Raw genomic sequence first — 17,170 nt, forward strand, 5'->3', positions numbered from 1 at the left:
CATTGCTTAGGAAGATAATGTGAGGCATAAGTGGTATACATGGGTGAGGCCTAAATGGAATACTGTGAGCCCAGATACATTTATTCTGGTCAAATGTTCTAAAAACTATTTTCAATAATCTTTTTAAAATACGGCAGGCACCAGAACTCTGATAGCCCAATAAAAAGACACAGAGCTCAATAAAATGTGGGCAAAAGACTTGAACAGACGTTTTAGTAAGGGTGATAAATGAAGGGTCAATAAGCACGTGAAAACGGTTTCAGCATTATCAGTCAACAACAAAATGCTAATTAAATACCATTTTTAAATGTGTGAGGTGTTCTTTGGAACCTCTGAGATGGTCTCAGGAAATACTGCTACTCACTTTAAATTAAGGACATTGACCATACTTCGCATGTGTTGACAAGGAGGTGCAAGAACTGCATTCTCTTGTGCATTACAGGTGGAAATGTGAAATGGTACAAACACTTGGGATCAGTTTCCTTTTCTTCTTTTTTCTTTCTTTTTTAAAAAATATTTATGTGGCTGTGCTGGGTTTCAGTTGCTGCATGCAGGATCTTTAGTTGTAGCATGTGGGATCTCGTTCCCTAACCAGGGATCGAACCTAGGCCCCCTGCATTGGCAGCACAAAGTCCTAGCCACTGGATCACCAGGGAAACCCCTCCTTTACTTAAACAATTAAACACACTCTTTTTGTCCCAGCAACTCTACTTCTAGGTATTTACCCATAAAGAGTGAAAATGTATCTTTAGCAGAGTGGAGTTGAACCAACTCAGAGCTAGGTCCCAACCTTGACTCTAGGGGGGTTTCACTGGGTTCTGTCATCTTTCTTTGCTCCACCTTTTACAAGGATTGGTGAAATTAGGTGGTTTCTCAGTTTCCTTAAAAACTGTATTTATAAGAGTCTGTGAAATAGTCCTTTGTGATATGGTTCTTACTTTCAAAGCCTCAGAAGCTCTGCCCCTCCTGGCACCAGCATGTGTAAGGACTCAGATGGCATGAAGTTCAAAAGGTTTGGTAGCTCTTCAGAAATTGTCCTGTTTTCAGAGGAAAATTCTTCCCCATTTCCTCCCCATCAGGGCTCAAAGCTAAGAAACAGAGGTGTGTTAGCATACCTGGGGAGAAGGAAATGGCAACCCACTCAAGTATTCTTGCCTAGAGAATCCCGTGGACCGAGGAGCCTGGCGGGCTGCTGTCCATGGGGTTGCACAGAGTCGGACACAAGTGAAGCAACTTAGCATGCATGCATGCATTGGAGAAGGAAATGGCAACCCACTCCAGTGTTCATGCCTGGAGAATCCCAGGGACAGAGGAGCCGGGTGGGCTGCCGTCTTTGGGGTTGCACAGAGTCAGACATGGCTGAAGTGACTTAGCAGCAGCAACAGCAGCATATCTGGAAGTTGCTCTGATCTTGTGTCTGAATACATTAAGAAATCCATTCACCCACAAGTATTTATTAAACACCTGCTGCATATAAGGCATTGTGTTAGGAACCAGCTTTGAGGGAATACACGGCCATGAATAAAACACAATTTTCTGTCCTCATAGAAATGCTTATGTGATTCGAATATAGACAAAAATATGACTGTGGCATACATAGCACAGGCGAGACATACAGAAAACGCCATGAGCCAGAAGGAATTGAGTGATTGTTCTGACCAGGGAAAGCATCATCAAGGAATTTCTCATGGAGAACAGGGCATAGGAGCTGGGTGTTAATGTGTAGAGCGATTGAGAAGGAGCAGACAGAGGAAAATGCATGTAATATGCCATTCCGTGGTCTCTTCTGGGATGATGGAGAACTGGACACCACTGGATGGAACGTAGCTAGAGCATGGTAGAGGGACAAGAGATTCAGGTCAAGTGAAAAACGCCTTGGTGTGCAAGAGCAAGATGTTTGGGTTTTATTTTGGAAACATTTAGGCCCCTCTTCTTGATATTGTTGTTGTTTATTTTTTTAAACAATTTTCTTTATTGTCACGGGCTCTTTGTTGTGGTGTGAGGGCTTCCCTAGTTGCAGTACACGGGCTTAGTAGTCATTGCGCAGGGGCTCAGTTACTCTGTGGCATGTGGAATCTTTGTTCCCCACCCAGGGATTGAACCCATGTCTCCTGCATTTAAAGGGAGATTCTTAACCACTGGACCACCAGAGAAGTCCCTAGGACCTGCTTTCTATTGACAACGTTCCACAGTGGGATCAACAAACTATAGCCCATGGGTCAAATCTGGCCTGTGGCCTATCTTTGTACAGCCTGTAGACTAAGAGTGATTTCTTACATTTTTCAATAGTTGAAAAAATCAAAAGAAGAATAATATTTCATGACAAGTAAAAATGATTTGAAATTCACATTTCAGTGTCCATAAATACAATTTTATTGGAACACATTTCAGGGTCTATAAATGCAGTGACCATAAATACAGCCACACTAATTTATTTATATATGGTTGTTTCATGCTACAACAACAGAGCTGACTAGTTGTGACAGAGGCAGTGTGGCCCACAAAACCTGAAATATTTACAATCTGGCTCTTTACCAAAACAAGTTTGCCAGCCCCTGGCTTAGATAATCAAAATCTTTAACCTGTTGAAGAACTTCATTTGTTTTTATTGACCACTGTAAATGGAAAAAAAAAAAAACCACAACTCTTTAGCTATCTGGCCCCTTTTATTTTCTGCTCATTCACATTTCATGAAAACCCAGTATGCTGTATTAAAAATTCTTTATAGCCAAAATTACGATGTTCCATGGCAAGGTTTCCCTAAGATGCAAGTTTCAAAAGGAAAGCCCTAAAAGTAGTCCACACTGCAGACAAATACTGGAGTAACTATAATACATGACATTATAGTCTGTGACTAGCAGTCATAAAATGTGTAGGCAGCATGACAGTGAATATACATGAGCACTCAGTGAGTTTATCCAAGGACAAAGGTGGTCAAGTGTGGTGTGGAGTGCTTTCCTCCTGGCGTTTGAGTACAGACTCTCTCTTTCCCAGTCAATGCCTGTAAAACTTAGTGACAACCAAGTGCAGGGCTTCCCTGGTGGCTCAGATGGTAAAGAATCCACCTGCAATGCGGAAGACCTGGGGTTCAATCCCTGAGTTGGGAAGATCCCCTGGAGGAGGGCATGGCAACCTTCTCCAGTATTCTTGCCTGGAGAATCCCCATGCACAGAGGAGCCTGACAGGCTGCAGTCCATGGGGTCACAGAGTTGGACACAACTGAGCAGCTAAGCACAGCACAGGTGCAGGGCAGTATTTGAGAAGGTTATTTTGCTCCTGGGAAATGAAGAGTTTGGAATAATAAGAGGCTATAGGTCCATCATTTAAGTGACTCTTATAAAATAAGGGGGTAAGTCTGCCACTTTTACTGGCTTCCTACAGTATCCTAAGAAAAACTGGAAAGTGTTCCTTATCTTCTGGGGGGTGGGGGGAATCAGAGAAAAACCTAAGTATCATGAAAAAACCCTTAGGGTTAGGACTTCTCTTTTCTTTGGCCTTCCTGTAGTACCTTGCAACAGCAACAGTATCACCATCATCATTGTCATTATTATCATCATTATAGCCATTGTTTCTTGAGCAGAATAGAAGCTTTTCATCCATCATGACTGTTAGTATGATCCATGGTCTTAAAAGCTGAGTATATTGTAGATGAGGGAGCTGAAGCTTAGAACCTTGACTTGCCTGACACAGCAGAGCTGGTAAAGGGTAGGATTGGATTTGAACTGTGATCTACGAGTGTCACAGTCCATGTTGTTTTTTCACTATTGTTTTCTGTTTAGTCACTAAGTTGTGTCTTGAATCTTTGTGACCCTGTGGACTACAGACCATCAGACTCCTCCATCCATGGGATTTCCCATGCAAGAATACTGAAGGGAGTTGCCATTTCCTTCTCCAGGGTATCTTTCCAACCCAGGGCTCAAACTGGCATCTCCTGCTTTGGCAGGTGGATTCTTTACCACTGAGCCACCAGGCAAGCCCCGTTTTCACTAAATTAATTTTTTAAATTACAGTAGCACACACACACAATTGGCCAATGTTAGCTTTATTTACATTGTTGTGCACCAGGTCTCTCGGAGAAGGCAATGGCACCCCACTTCCAGTACTCTTGCCTGGAAAATCCCATGGATGGAGGAGCCTGGTAGGCTGCAGTCCATGGGGCCGCTGAGAGTTGGACACGACTCAGTGACTTCACTTTCACTTTTCACTTTCATTCACTGGAGAAGTAAATGGCAACCTGCTCCAGTGTTCTTGCCTGGAGAATCCCAGGGATGGGAAAGCCTGGGGGGCTGCCGTCTATGGGGTCGCACAGAGTCGGACACGACTGAAGCGACTTAGCAGCAGCAGCAGCACTAGGTCTCTAGAACTTTTTCATCTCATAAGATTGAAACTCTATACCCACTGAACACCAGCTCCCCATTTCTCCCTCCTGCAAGCCCCTGGCAACCACTATTCTGTTTCTGTGAGTTTGACTGCTTTAGATAATTCATATATGTGGAGTCATACAGTATTTGTCTTTTTACAAGTTGCTTATTTCACTTAGCATAATGTCCTCAAAGTTCATCTTGGTAGCACATGACAGGAGGGTGAATAATATTCCATTGTGTGTATCTAAAGTAGTCAAACTCATAGAAACAGAAAGGAGAACAATAACAGTGGAATGATTAATAATGCTGAACTGTATACTTAAAATGTTAAACTTGTAAATTGTGTATTTTGCCACAATTAAACATTTTAATTAAAAAACACTCCCTAAAGTCAGGAACAAGACAAGGGTGCCCACTCTCACCACTACTATTCAACATAGTTTTGGAAGTTTAAGCCACAGCAATCAGAGAAGAAAAAGAAATAAAGGGAATCCAGATTGGAAAAGAAGTAAAACTCTCACTGTTTGCAGATGACATGATCCTCTACATAGAAAACCCTAAAGACTCCACCAGAAAATGACTAAAGCTAATCAATGACTATAGTAAAGTTGCAGGATATAAAATTAACACACAAAAATCCCTTGCATTCCTATACACCAACAATGAGAAAACAGAAAGAGAAATTAAGGAAACAATTCCGTTCACCATTGCAATGAAAAGAATAAAATACTTAGGAATAAAGCTACCTAAAGAAACCAAAGACCTATATGTAGAAAACTATAAAACACTGATGAAAGAAATCAAAGATGACACAAATAGATGGAGAAATGTACCATGTTCATGGATTGGAAGAATCAATATAGTGAAAATGAGTATACTACCCAAAGCAATCTATAGATTCAATGCAATCCCTATCAAGCTACCAGTGGTATTTTTCAGAGAACTGTTAATTTCACATTTGTATGGAAATACAAAAAACCTTGAATAGCCAAAGCAATCTTGAGAAAGAAGAATGGAACTGGAGGAATCAACCTGCCTGACTTCAGACTATACTACAAAGCTACAGTCATCAAGACAGTATGGTACTGGTACAAAGAGAGAAATATAGATCAATGGAACAAAATAGAAAACCCAGAGATAAATCCATGCACCTATGGATACCTTATCTTTGACAAAGGAGACAAGAATATACAATGAAGAAAAGACAATCTCTTTAACAAGTGGTGCTGGGAAAACTGGTCAACCACTTGTAAAAGAATTAAACTAGAACACTTTCTAACACCATACACAAAAATAACCTCAAAATCGATTAAATATCTAAACGTAAGACTGGAAACTATAAAACTCCTAGAGGAGAACATAGGCAAAACACTCTCTTACATAAATCACACCAAGATTCTCTATGATCCACCTCCCAGAGTAATGGAAATAAAGGCAAACATAAACAAATGGGACCTAGTTAAACTTAAAAGCTTTTGAACAATGAAGGAAACTATAAGCAAGGTGAAAAGACAGCCTTCAGAATGGGAGAAAATAATAGCAAACGAAGCAACTGACAAAGAATCTCAATAATATACAAGCAGCTCCTGCAGCTCAATTCCAGAAAAGTAAATGACCCAATAAAAAAATAGGCCAAAGAACTAAACAGACATTTCTCTAAAGAAGACATACAGATGGTTAACAAAGACATGAAAAGATGCTCAACATCATTCATTATCAGAGAAATGCAAATCAAAACCACAATGAGGTACCATTTCACACCAGTCAGAATGGCTGCGATCCAAAAGTCTACAAGCAATAAATGCTGGAGAGGGTGTGGAGAAAATGGAACCAGTTCAGTGTGGAGACTCCTTAAAAAACTGGAAATAGAACTGCCTTATGACCCAGCAATCCCACTGCTGGGCATACACACTGAGGAAACCAGAATTGAAAGAGACTCATGTACCCCAGTGTTAATCGCAGCACTGTTTACAACAGCCAGGACATGGAAGCAACCTAGATGCCCATTGGCAGATGAATGGATAAGAAAGCTGTCATACATATATACAATAGAATATTACTCAGCCATTAAAAAGTATGCATTTGAATCCATTCTAATGAGGTGGATGAAACTGGAGCCTATTATAGAGTGAAGTAAGTCAGAAAGAAAAACAGTGATACAGTATACTGACACACATATATGGAATTTAGAAAGATGATAACAATGACCCTGTATGTGAGACCGCAAAAGAGATACGGATGTGAAGAACAGACTTTTGGACTCTGTGGGAGAAGGCGAGGGTGAGATGATTTGAGAGGGTAGCATTGAAACTTGTATATTATCATATGTGAAGCAGATTGCTGGTCCAGGTTCGGTGCATGAAACAGGGTGCTCGGGGCTGGTGCACTGGGATGACCCTTGGGGATGGGATGGGGAGGGATGTGGGAGGGGAGTTCTGGATGTGCCCATGGCTGATTCATGTGGATGTATGGCGAAAACTACTACAATATTTAAAGTAATTAGCCTTCAATTAAATAAGTTAAAAAAAAAACACTCCCTAATCTTTATGTATGTGTCATCACAGGTTGAAAAGGCAGTGTGCTCTAGTGGGAAGACAACAGGGACTGTGGCATTGGGAGACTGAGGTTCAGATCCAGCCCCTGGTTCATTTCCAGCTCTCCTGTGTCAGTCAAGGTAAGCTTCTAAGCTTCAGCTCCTTCATCTATGATATATTCAGTTTGTTAGGCTATTGATACTATATTTTCTTTATCCATTTATCCATCGATGGACTTTTGGGTTACTTCTGCCTCTTGACTATTGTTTATGAGTGCTGCTGTGAATGTGGACACACAATATATCTTTGAGAATCTGCCTTCAGTTCCTTTGGATACTTATTCAGAAGTGGGTTTGCTGGATCATGTGGTAATTCTGATTTTAATTTTTGAAAACCCACCATACTGTTTTTCATAGCAGCTGCACCATTTAACATCCTCCTGGTGAGCATTTTTTATAAGCCTGAATGTTCTCATTGCTCTGGATAGATCAACAGTATAGTGATTCTGAAACTCCCAGTAAACACTAATTTAGATTAATGAAAAGAAAAGGCCCATCAGAACCATTAGAACATATGAATTATAGGATATTTTAAAATAAATGCCTTTTGTTTCATGCAGATATTTAGAAACAAAACAAATAAGCTTGCTATGTCACCTGGAAAAGACTCTTCGGGATTCTATTTAAGGAACAGAAAAAAGCGGCATCAAGCTAGAAATAAGTCTATAAATATGAGTCAAGTCCATAATAAGTATCTAATATTAATTGTCTCCAATCTATGTAGTTTATTCAGAAGAGGCAAACTTTGGCCCAAGTCTTAAATCAGTGGAATCTGAAATTGAGACTGTTATGCATTTAAATGTCCTCCAGAAATGATTGAAGCAGTTGTGTCTACAACTGATCTTTGACTTACCACAGTGTGGCTATCTTATCCTTGAATTATGTTAGCAGGAGTCATCTTTCTCATTTCTGAATCAATATTTTTCATTCATTTTTAAGTAACCATCCTTTAAGCTGATCTTGCTGACACAGTCGATAGATCTTTAGCATCATCTAGATTTGTAGGCCTTTAAGAGCCCTCCACAGATTATGTCAACTGCTCCATCCTCCACAGACAGTGCATTTGCCCCTCATTAGTCACTGTATTGGGCTTCCCTGGTGGCTCAGAGGTTAAAGCGTCTGCCTGCAATGCAGGAGACTTAGGTTCGATTTCTGGGTTGGGAAGATCCCCTGGAGAAGGAAATGGCAACCCACTCCAGTATTGTTAATAGCTAGCTGGACTCTTTGGGAGGTATTTAGGTAGCTATTATTTTTTCAACATAGGTATGAGTTGAAAATCTTCTAGGTGAATGATAGGAAATGAGGTGGGCAGAATATTTGGAATAATGTGGCTTTTGGTTTAATCAAGAACCATAAAGCCTTCTCATAACCCAGTGCATGGGTGGAGATGAAAAGGGATATTGAGGTTAATTTGTATTTTCTTGCGACCATTTAGCCTGGAAGTGAGAATCTTAATTAAATAATCAAGAAAGGCCAGACCAGCCTGGAGCAACAGTCTTAGCCCAGATAACATCAGACACAGGATTAGGGGTTCACAAGCTGAAGGGTTCTATGACAGAAAATCACTTGCCATGTGATCTAACCTGCTGAGGATACAAAAGGGCTCAACGATATAACTGTAGCTTTGCAGGATGCAGGATCTTAGTTCCCTGACCAGGGACTGAACCTGTGTCCCCTGCAGTAGAAGCACAGAGTCTTAACCACCAGACAGCCAGGGAAGTCCCTATGGGAAACTTTGAAGACGTGGTCATTAACACAGACTGTGAAACTTGTAGTCTGTCTGGAAATAGCACCAGATTAAGGATCAGGATTTGTATCCTGGCTGTTCCTGTGGCCGACTAGCTGACACTGAAGAGCTCCATTCTCTGAGCCTCTTTACTTACCTGGAAAATGAAGATGAGCTTAGAATTTAGAGTCTTGCTTCTCAAACTGGGTGAGTGAAGGATCAGGGGTTTTAGTACCATTTCATCATCAATGGATGGTTTGGTTAAATACAGTAAGAATGAATTGCTGAAAATAATCAGGTATTTGGGTATTGACAATGTCTAATGGCACTACAGGTTTCTCAGTGCTCACTGTCAGTTTATCTACCTATCTCATTGTGGACTCATGGCAAACATGCACTTTGGATGGGTGCTGGTTATCAGAGCATATTGAAAGTAGCACTGGTTTAGAGCCACTGTGGCTCTGTACCATTTGCTTATGTATTGTCTGTGTCTGCTTTCAGGGCCGCCATGGCAGAGGTCAGTAGTTATGACAGAGACCCTGAGGCATCTGAAGCATGTACTATCCAGCCCTTTATGAAAAAATTTGTCCATCCTGGTTTAGCGGGGACAGAAAAAAAGAGAGCTGGATTCATTTGCTAAGGCTCTTTCAAGCACAAAGAAATAATAATTCTGCCAAGATGCTTGGTAACAGGGAAAATTGGCTGTCTGACCCTGAAAGAGAAATAGCCAGAGAGCACTGCCCCTTCTGGTAAATTAGATCAGTATGTCCTGTGAAGACATTCTGTTCCAAAAGGAAATATTTCAATTTTTTTATTGGTTATAGTTCTAATATTCCAGGGTATTGCACCTATGCACTCTGTTACACACATAATTGCATGTTTGGCCAATTGAGATCACAGTCAAAACTCTGTCCAGATTTCTGGCTTATGCCTTTGTTAAGTTCCGGGAAATATGTACTGTCTCATTTCATTTCCCAAACCTAGTCTATTCCTAAGTAATTGTTAAGTCTCCCTGTTTACCACAAAGACCTTTCTGGAATGAGCTGCAATTTGTGGGCAAAAATAGCAAGTTCATTGGGGATTTTTCTCTTTGGCTAGTCATGAGCCTGGTCGTTTCTACCTCAGATGTCTCTTGAAACCTTCCTCCCTCTTCCCACCACAACTGCCTTAATTTATGCCATGGACAAAAAGCATTTGAAGTATATTTCCAAAACAGACACTGTTTTGTCCCATGTCACATTTCTGATTTCAGCTTCTCTGAGGTAGACTGTTCCACATACCCTAAAGACATCCAACCTCAGAGAGATCCAGAATTGCTTTTCTTTTCTGTCCTAGAGCCCCAGAGGCCCTCTTAACCTCTGGACATGCACACTGGAGGTGCTAGGGGGTTAACATCTGGTGGCTACCACCACCAAGTGGAGACAATCTCTGGGTCAGTTCTTTAGAATTCCTGGCTTTGGGTCCCTGATAGCTCAGTTGGTAAAGAATCTGCCTGCAATGCAGGAGACATTGGTTGGATTCCTGGGTCAGGAAGATCCGCTAAAGAAGGGATAGGCTACCCACTCCAGTATTCTTGGGCTTCCCTTGCGGCTCAGTTGGTAAAGAATCTGCCTGCAATGTGGGAGACCTGGGTTTGACCCCTGGTTGGGAAGATCCCCTGGAGGAGGGAACAGCTACCCACTCCAGTATTCTGACCTGGAGAAGTCCATGGACTGTGTAGTCCATGGGGTCACAAAGGTCGGACAAGACTGAGCTACTTTGACTTCACTTCTCCTCCTCCTGCAGAGACACAATTCAGGATCATTCTGTGGACTTGGGTTCAGGTTACTTATCGTGTGAAGAAGCTCATTCCTGAAGTTTTTAATTATAATTTTCCTCCTACTCTGTCTCATTCTTCCTACTCTGTCACTCCTCCTTTCTGGGACAATTTTCCAAGGAAATCACCTGCTCTCTAGTCCTGCATTGGGCTCTGCTTTGGAAGGAACACAAGCTAAAGTATTTACTCATTGTTGATGAAATTGGAAGGTTTTATTACTATTGCTATAAAGATGAGAAAGCTGAAGCATGGATGGGTGAAGTATCATGTTAAAAGTTTTATTTCTAGGATGTTTCCTAGCTAGGAATAGATCCCAGTCCACTGTTTCCACACCAGTGTCGCCTTTCCACCTAAGATCCAAAGCGTTTTCCATGTAATACCTTAATTATTTGTGTAACAGTTCAGTGGCATAGATAGGCATAGGGCATTTTACAACCCATTTGTGGCAAGTGGCCCCTTTGCAATCAGTCAAAATGGTAAACATTCTTTAGATGAGCTTTGTTCAAGTGTGAGGACCATTTACAGTGATTCAAAGAATGGTGACTTTATTAGCTCTTTATTTGTTTCCTGAATCATTCATATGACAAGTATTGTTTGCCATGTTGCATTTCTTGAAATACAGCCAAATGAAGCATTTTATAAACAAAATAGGCCACTCAAATGATTTATTATCATTCACAAATTAATGGAAATGGTCCAAAGCTGAACAATTAAGCTTTCAAATATAAGTACTCAAGGTCAGAGTCCTCATTTTAAAAAAATTCAAATTAGCTTTAAAGGCTGAGATCTCATTTCTACTAAGCAGAAAAGAAAATCCCTGTCCAACTGTGAGCTATTTTTATTTGGCCTTTCTCAGTTTTTTAAGTCATCAGAAGTATGACGGCAGAAAAAATAGACTGGTGGAAGAAATTTGCCTCAGTCAGTTCAGTTGCTCAGTCATGTCCGACTCTTTGCAACTCCATAGACTGCAGCATGCCAGGCCTCCCTGTCCATCACCAACTCCTGGAGCTTACTCAAACTCATGTCCATTGAGTCAGTGATACCATCCAACCATCTCATCCTTTGACGTTCCCTTCTCCTCCCGCCTCAATCTTTCCCAGCATCAGAGTTTTTTAAAAATGAGTCAGTTCTTTGCATCAGGTGGCCAAAGTATTGGAATTTCAGCTTCAGCATCAGTCCTTCCAGTGAATATTCAGGACTGATTTCCTTTAGGATGGACTGGTTTGATCTCCTTGCAGTCCATGGCACTCTCAAGAGTCTTCTCCAACACCACAATTCAGAAGCATCAATTCTTCGGTGCTCAGCTTTCTTTATAGTCCAACTCTTACGTCCATACATGACTAGTGGAAAAAGCATAGCTTTGACTAGATGAACCTTTGTTGGCAAAGTAATGCCTCTGCTTTTTAACATGCTGTCTAGATTGATCATAACTTTTCTTCCAAGGAGCAAGTGTCTTTTAATTTCATGTCTGTAGTCACCATCTGCAGTGGTTTTGGAGCCCCCCAAAATAAAGTCTGTCACACTTTCCACTGTTTCCCTGTTGCTGCTGCTTCTAAGTCTCTTCAGTCATGTCCGACTCTGTGTGACCCCATAGATGGCAGCCCACCAGGCTCCGCTTTCCCTGGGATTCTCCAGGCAAGAGTACTGGAGTGGGTTGCCATTGCCTTCTCTGACTGTTTCCCTAGAACCCCAAATAGTTATAAAGAACGGACAGGAGCAAAAGATGTCCTAGGAATGCTCTCTCAGCTTCTATAGCTCTGTAATCACACACGTGAAATGGGAAAATTAGCCAAGGAAAATGAGTATATAGGTCAGAGTCCCAGAAGAAAACAGGAGACTCAGTTGGGAGTTTTGAGGGGAACTTTTTAGTGAAAAAACTATTTAGAGGCACAGGTAGGGTTAAGAGAACCATTAAGGAACACTGGAGCACCAGGAAACTGTCAGCACCCTTTGGCCTGCTGAGTCCAAAGGAGAAACAGCTACCAGGCACAGTGAGAGCTAGAACTGTGGTAGAGCCACCCCTACTGCTGTCTCTCACAGGAAATGCCATCATAAGAGAATTGTATGGAGCCAAGAGAAAGCTGGGGGAATAATTACTTTAACCTTTTTTCAAATCTCCTGTGCTCTGATCACTCTCCAGCTGACCCTTGTTCACTAAACCCACCCAGAAGCCAGAGGTACAGAGGTCTGAGGAGTGCAGTCCATAGAAGTCAGCTTCCTGGGGCACATAGAGGGACAGAGAAACATGGAGAAGAGATCTAAGGGCTGGTAAAGGAAGAAGGAGGTGCTCACTTTGCTTACACACTCATGAATCAATTATGAAATATCCACACACAAAATCAGCTTAAAAGGAGCTTTAGCTCTCCAAAAGATAAGACTTGAACCTAGCCCTTATAGTAACCAGTTGAGGAACACCTAAAGTAGTTTTTAGCCTAACATTTAGACTATCCACTGGTATTTATAAGAAAGTCTGTACACATTTGGGTACATATTTAAGCAGAGAACTGTAATGATCAGCTCTCACATGGATAGATAGTAATAAGTGCTCATGAAGCAAAATGATTTCTGTCTTGCTTAATATTAGAAACTCTGGATCACATAAGTCTTTTCTCAGTTGACCAACTATTGTATCAACATCTGCAAAGTTTATTCAGATTGGACGAAAATACTTTATTTTTTTCACATATTCTTTTTGGGGAAACAAACAGATCACAAGATCAGCCCCCAGGAGATGTTTTTGCCCTAGTGGACTTCAGCTTGTATTGGAGTGGGACCCCATGCTCATGAGTTTGCTGAAGTTTGTTCATTCATTCATCAACAGACACTTGTTGGGCATCTAGCAGTGTACTCAGCATGAGATAGATTTCAAAACGGTCCTTGCCTTGTTCAATATTACATGCTCATTTAGGAGGTAGATAAGAAATGAGTAAATTCTTTAATAAAATATGTGCAGATTATGATCAACACCATACAGGAAATGAAAACAGTGAGGGGCTGAAATATAACTACAGATAAACAATCTCAAACAGATAGGGTGGTCAAGGAAGAATCTTTTGAGAAGAGAACATGAAAACTAAGACCCGAGTGATGGGGAGGAGCTGGATCTGCAAAGAGCAGGGGGTGAATACAGGCAGAGCGAATACAAAGGCCTTGTGGCAGGAAAGGGACTGAGTCTTACGACAGTTTGTTTCCCTCTTCCTTTAGGGTAAGATGACCTGAGGCTGCCTCAAAAGGTATGAATTTCTGGGGCAGTACCTAGAGAGGAGAGTCCTGGGCAATAGGTAAATGCTGTTAGAAACATTAGGGAAATCTTGTCCATAAAGAGCTGTTTGGACCATAGAGTGGTGGAGGAAATGAGAACTGAGTGTAAAGGATGCTGTAATTTTGTTGGCTTTCCCACTAGTCCTCATTTCAGTAGTGTGAGCCTCTCAGAAGCCGTGATCAAAGTTAGCAAGCTCAAATGTATTGGACATAGCCTACTCCCTGGGCCCTGAGGCTGCCATCTGCTTTATATTTATAAGTCATGAAATTTGGTAGGCAGAATTCCAACGATGTGCCCCCCAAATTTCCAATCCCCTGGTTATTCAATCAAACACTAATCTAGGTATCGCAGTGAAGGGATTTTGCCAATCTCACTGTGGTTACTGAACCTTAAAATAGGGATGTTAACCTGGATCACTCTGATGGGTCCAATCTCATCACGTGAAGCCTTACAAGCAAAGAAATTTCTCTGAGAAGAATCAGAAGTGATGTGACAATAGAGGAAAGCAGAAGATGCAGTCAGAGAGATGCTGCAGGAGCAAAGTTGTAGATATGTGAGGCATGAGAAGGACTTGACCTGCTGATGGGGGTTGGGGGGAGGAACACAGAAAGCGTAAGGAAGGATGTGGGCAGCCTCTGAGAGCAAAGACAGCCAGTAAGGAAATGAGAACCACAGTCCTATAACCCCAAGGATCTGAATTCAGCCAACAACTTGAATAAACTTGGAAACTGACATTTCCTAGAGTCTCCCAGGAAGCATCCATTAAGCTGACATATTGATTTTGGTCTTGTGAAATATGAAGCTAGAAAACCAGCTAAGCCTACCAGGACTTCTGACCTACAGCATTCTGAGATAATGAGTTTGTGCTGTCTTGAGCCACCAGGTTTGTGGTGGTTTGTTATGGCAGTATGGAAAATGGATACAGGAGGTAATAGTCAAACATAACAGTTCCCAACTTTAAGGCCACTCTTTACACCATCATTTTACAACCATTAGGATTCCCAGCAATGGTTTAGTGAATCGAACCATGTACTAGTTAACTTTCCCAAGACTTACATTCCTGATCTGTAAAATAGAGATAAAATTATCCCTAACTCACAAGTAGATTTGAGACTCTAATGAGATGAAAGCACTGTTGGATCTTTGAAATACCATGCACACATCTAGAGGTTGCTTCCATAGATTTGGAGATATTAGGATGCTTTTTGACAACGTTCTTGCCCTTAAGCACTTTCCATCTATTACAAGTTGGGTTGCCTAGGAAGCAGACTTGGAGATGGTAGAGGAGAGTAGTTGGAGTTAAGATATGAGGCATTTATTAGGAAGTGTCTGGGATTAGCACCTATGGAAGGGAGGGACAAGAAGCAGGATTGGGCTAGGGAGAAGTTGAGCTGGGATGCATGCTAACAAAAGGCTTCAGCAGATCCCATGGGGACTTTGAAGCTAGGATGGCCCTTCACACTTATCCTGAGATGTCCCAGGGTCTAGGCCTTTATGGCACTTGGCATTGCTCCTCATTGGTTGAGGCTGACCTGGAAAGAGAACATAGCTTGATCCAGTGTGCGGGACTGAACTGCAGCAGTGCCTGGTAAACATTGCCAGCAGCTGGATGTATTCCTGAAGGTATCTCTGGGCAGTCCAGCATAGTGTTCGCCAACACTCCTGACCTTTGTGGATCTACAATAGGAAGGTTTTCTATCACTCGAAGGAAATCCTATCTTCCTTTTTGACTTCTAAATCTTTCCTGTGTCAGCAGTTCCATCTCATGCGAGATAAATGGTGTTCTGCTCTGTCTCCTACTTCTGACTCTCAACAGCCTCTTGAATCAAACCCATTTGTTAGGTCCTCCTCGTACTGATAGATTCCTTGGCCAGATTGGAACCTGCTTTAACTCTCTAGCATATATGTCTGCCCCGACTGTGTCAAGGAAATGACAGTGGGAAGGCGAATCCCTTAGGAACCATCTTAAAAGGCCTGTGGGCTAAATGCTTAAATGAACTGAACACCTGCTGGGGTCCCCAAGGCTCCAATTTCCTGTACTAAAAAGGAACATTTTGTTCAGTGGCAGCATAGAATTCCAGAAGAGTGTCAGGAGAGGCAGTTTAATATTTCATTTTCTCAAGCCTCTTCTCTCCTTCAAGTGGCACAATCAACTGGAAATGTCTTATGACTTTGGACTGTTTTTATACCATATTCCAAGCCTTACAAGCTACTCTGGAATGTGAGAGCTAAAATGGTTTGGTAATATGTGATTAAGAAGGAAGAAACTAGAGAAGCAAAGGAAAAGGATGGAAGAGATGTGTTTTTTAAACATCATATTCAGTTCTACTTCCCAGCTGCTAGCTTTGTCCCTTTGGAATCAGCATGAACTTTTCTGTATCACAAATGTTATTGTTTAGTTATTCCAGGGAGTGGAAAATGTTAACCTGTACTGAGACCTTTGGCATAACTGAGAAACCATGTTTTTGACTCATGAGATTTTGGGTAAATACCCTTTTCCCAGATAATTGCTCAAGTGAGTGTTTTCTCCCCAAAAAACACTTTGTAATAAGACATACTCCTAATTCTTAAGAGAATTATAGATAAAAAGAGAGGACTGAATAGATGTAATCTGAAATCTACCTAGATGTCCCATAGGAAAAGCATTTGTCCAAAATCAATTTCTTCTATATATGCTCCTCCTGGAGAATTCCAAGGACTGTATAGTCCATGGGGTCACAAAGAGTTGAACATGACTGAGCGACTTTCACTTCACTTCACTTCTGTATTCCATGTTCTGGTAAGTAGCCCAAACATCCTCTCAGTCACCTAAATCAGAAATTGAGGAATTAAAGAAAATGAGGAAGGGAAAATGGAGAGCAGGAAGTTTTTTGAACTTGACACTAGGGCCATTCTCCTCTGAAAGCCAGGGAAGAAAATGTATTATAATAAAAGCAAACGTTTATTGAGGAGTAAGTATGTATAGCCACTATGTATATTGCTTACATTTTGTTTTATTGAAATATAGTTGATTTACAGTGGTTTTTGCTATATATGGGCTTCCCCGGTGGCTCAGAGGTTAAAGCATCTGCCTGGAATGCGGGAGACCCAGGTTCGATCCCTGGGTCCGGACGATCCCCCGGAGAAGGAAATGGCAACCCACTCCAGTACTCTCGCCTGGAGAGTCCCATGGAGGGAGGAGCCTGGTAGGCTACAGTCCATGGGGTCACAAAGAGTCGGACATGACTGAGCAACTTCAATTTCACTTTTTTGCTATATAGCAAAGTGATTCAGTCTCACACACACAGATACTTTTTGATATTCTTTTCCATTATGGTTTATCAAAGCATATGGAATATAGTTCCCTGTGCTACACAGTCGGTCTTTGTTGTTTATCCATTCTATATGTAATAGTTTGCATCCACTAATC

The 17,170-nt window shown here is 41.5% G+C and overlaps 1 non-coding gene across 1 annotated transcript; it reads right to left on the minus strand.

The window, feature by feature from the left end:
• Positions 1 to 583: 583 nt before the first annotated feature.
• Positions 584 to 656, minus strand: TRNAG-GCC. The gene has a single exon. It is a non-coding gene; the product is annotated as a tRNA-Gly (tRNA).
• Positions 657 to 17,170: the final 16,514 nt, after the last annotated feature.

This window comes from Oryx dammah, unplaced genomic scaffold, assembly GCF_014754425.2.
Source record: "Oryx dammah isolate SB20612 unplaced genomic scaffold, SCBI_Odam_1.1 HiC_scaffold_23, whole genome shotgun sequence".
Lineage (NCBI taxonomy): Eukaryota > Metazoa > Chordata > Mammalia > Artiodactyla > Bovidae > Oryx > Oryx dammah.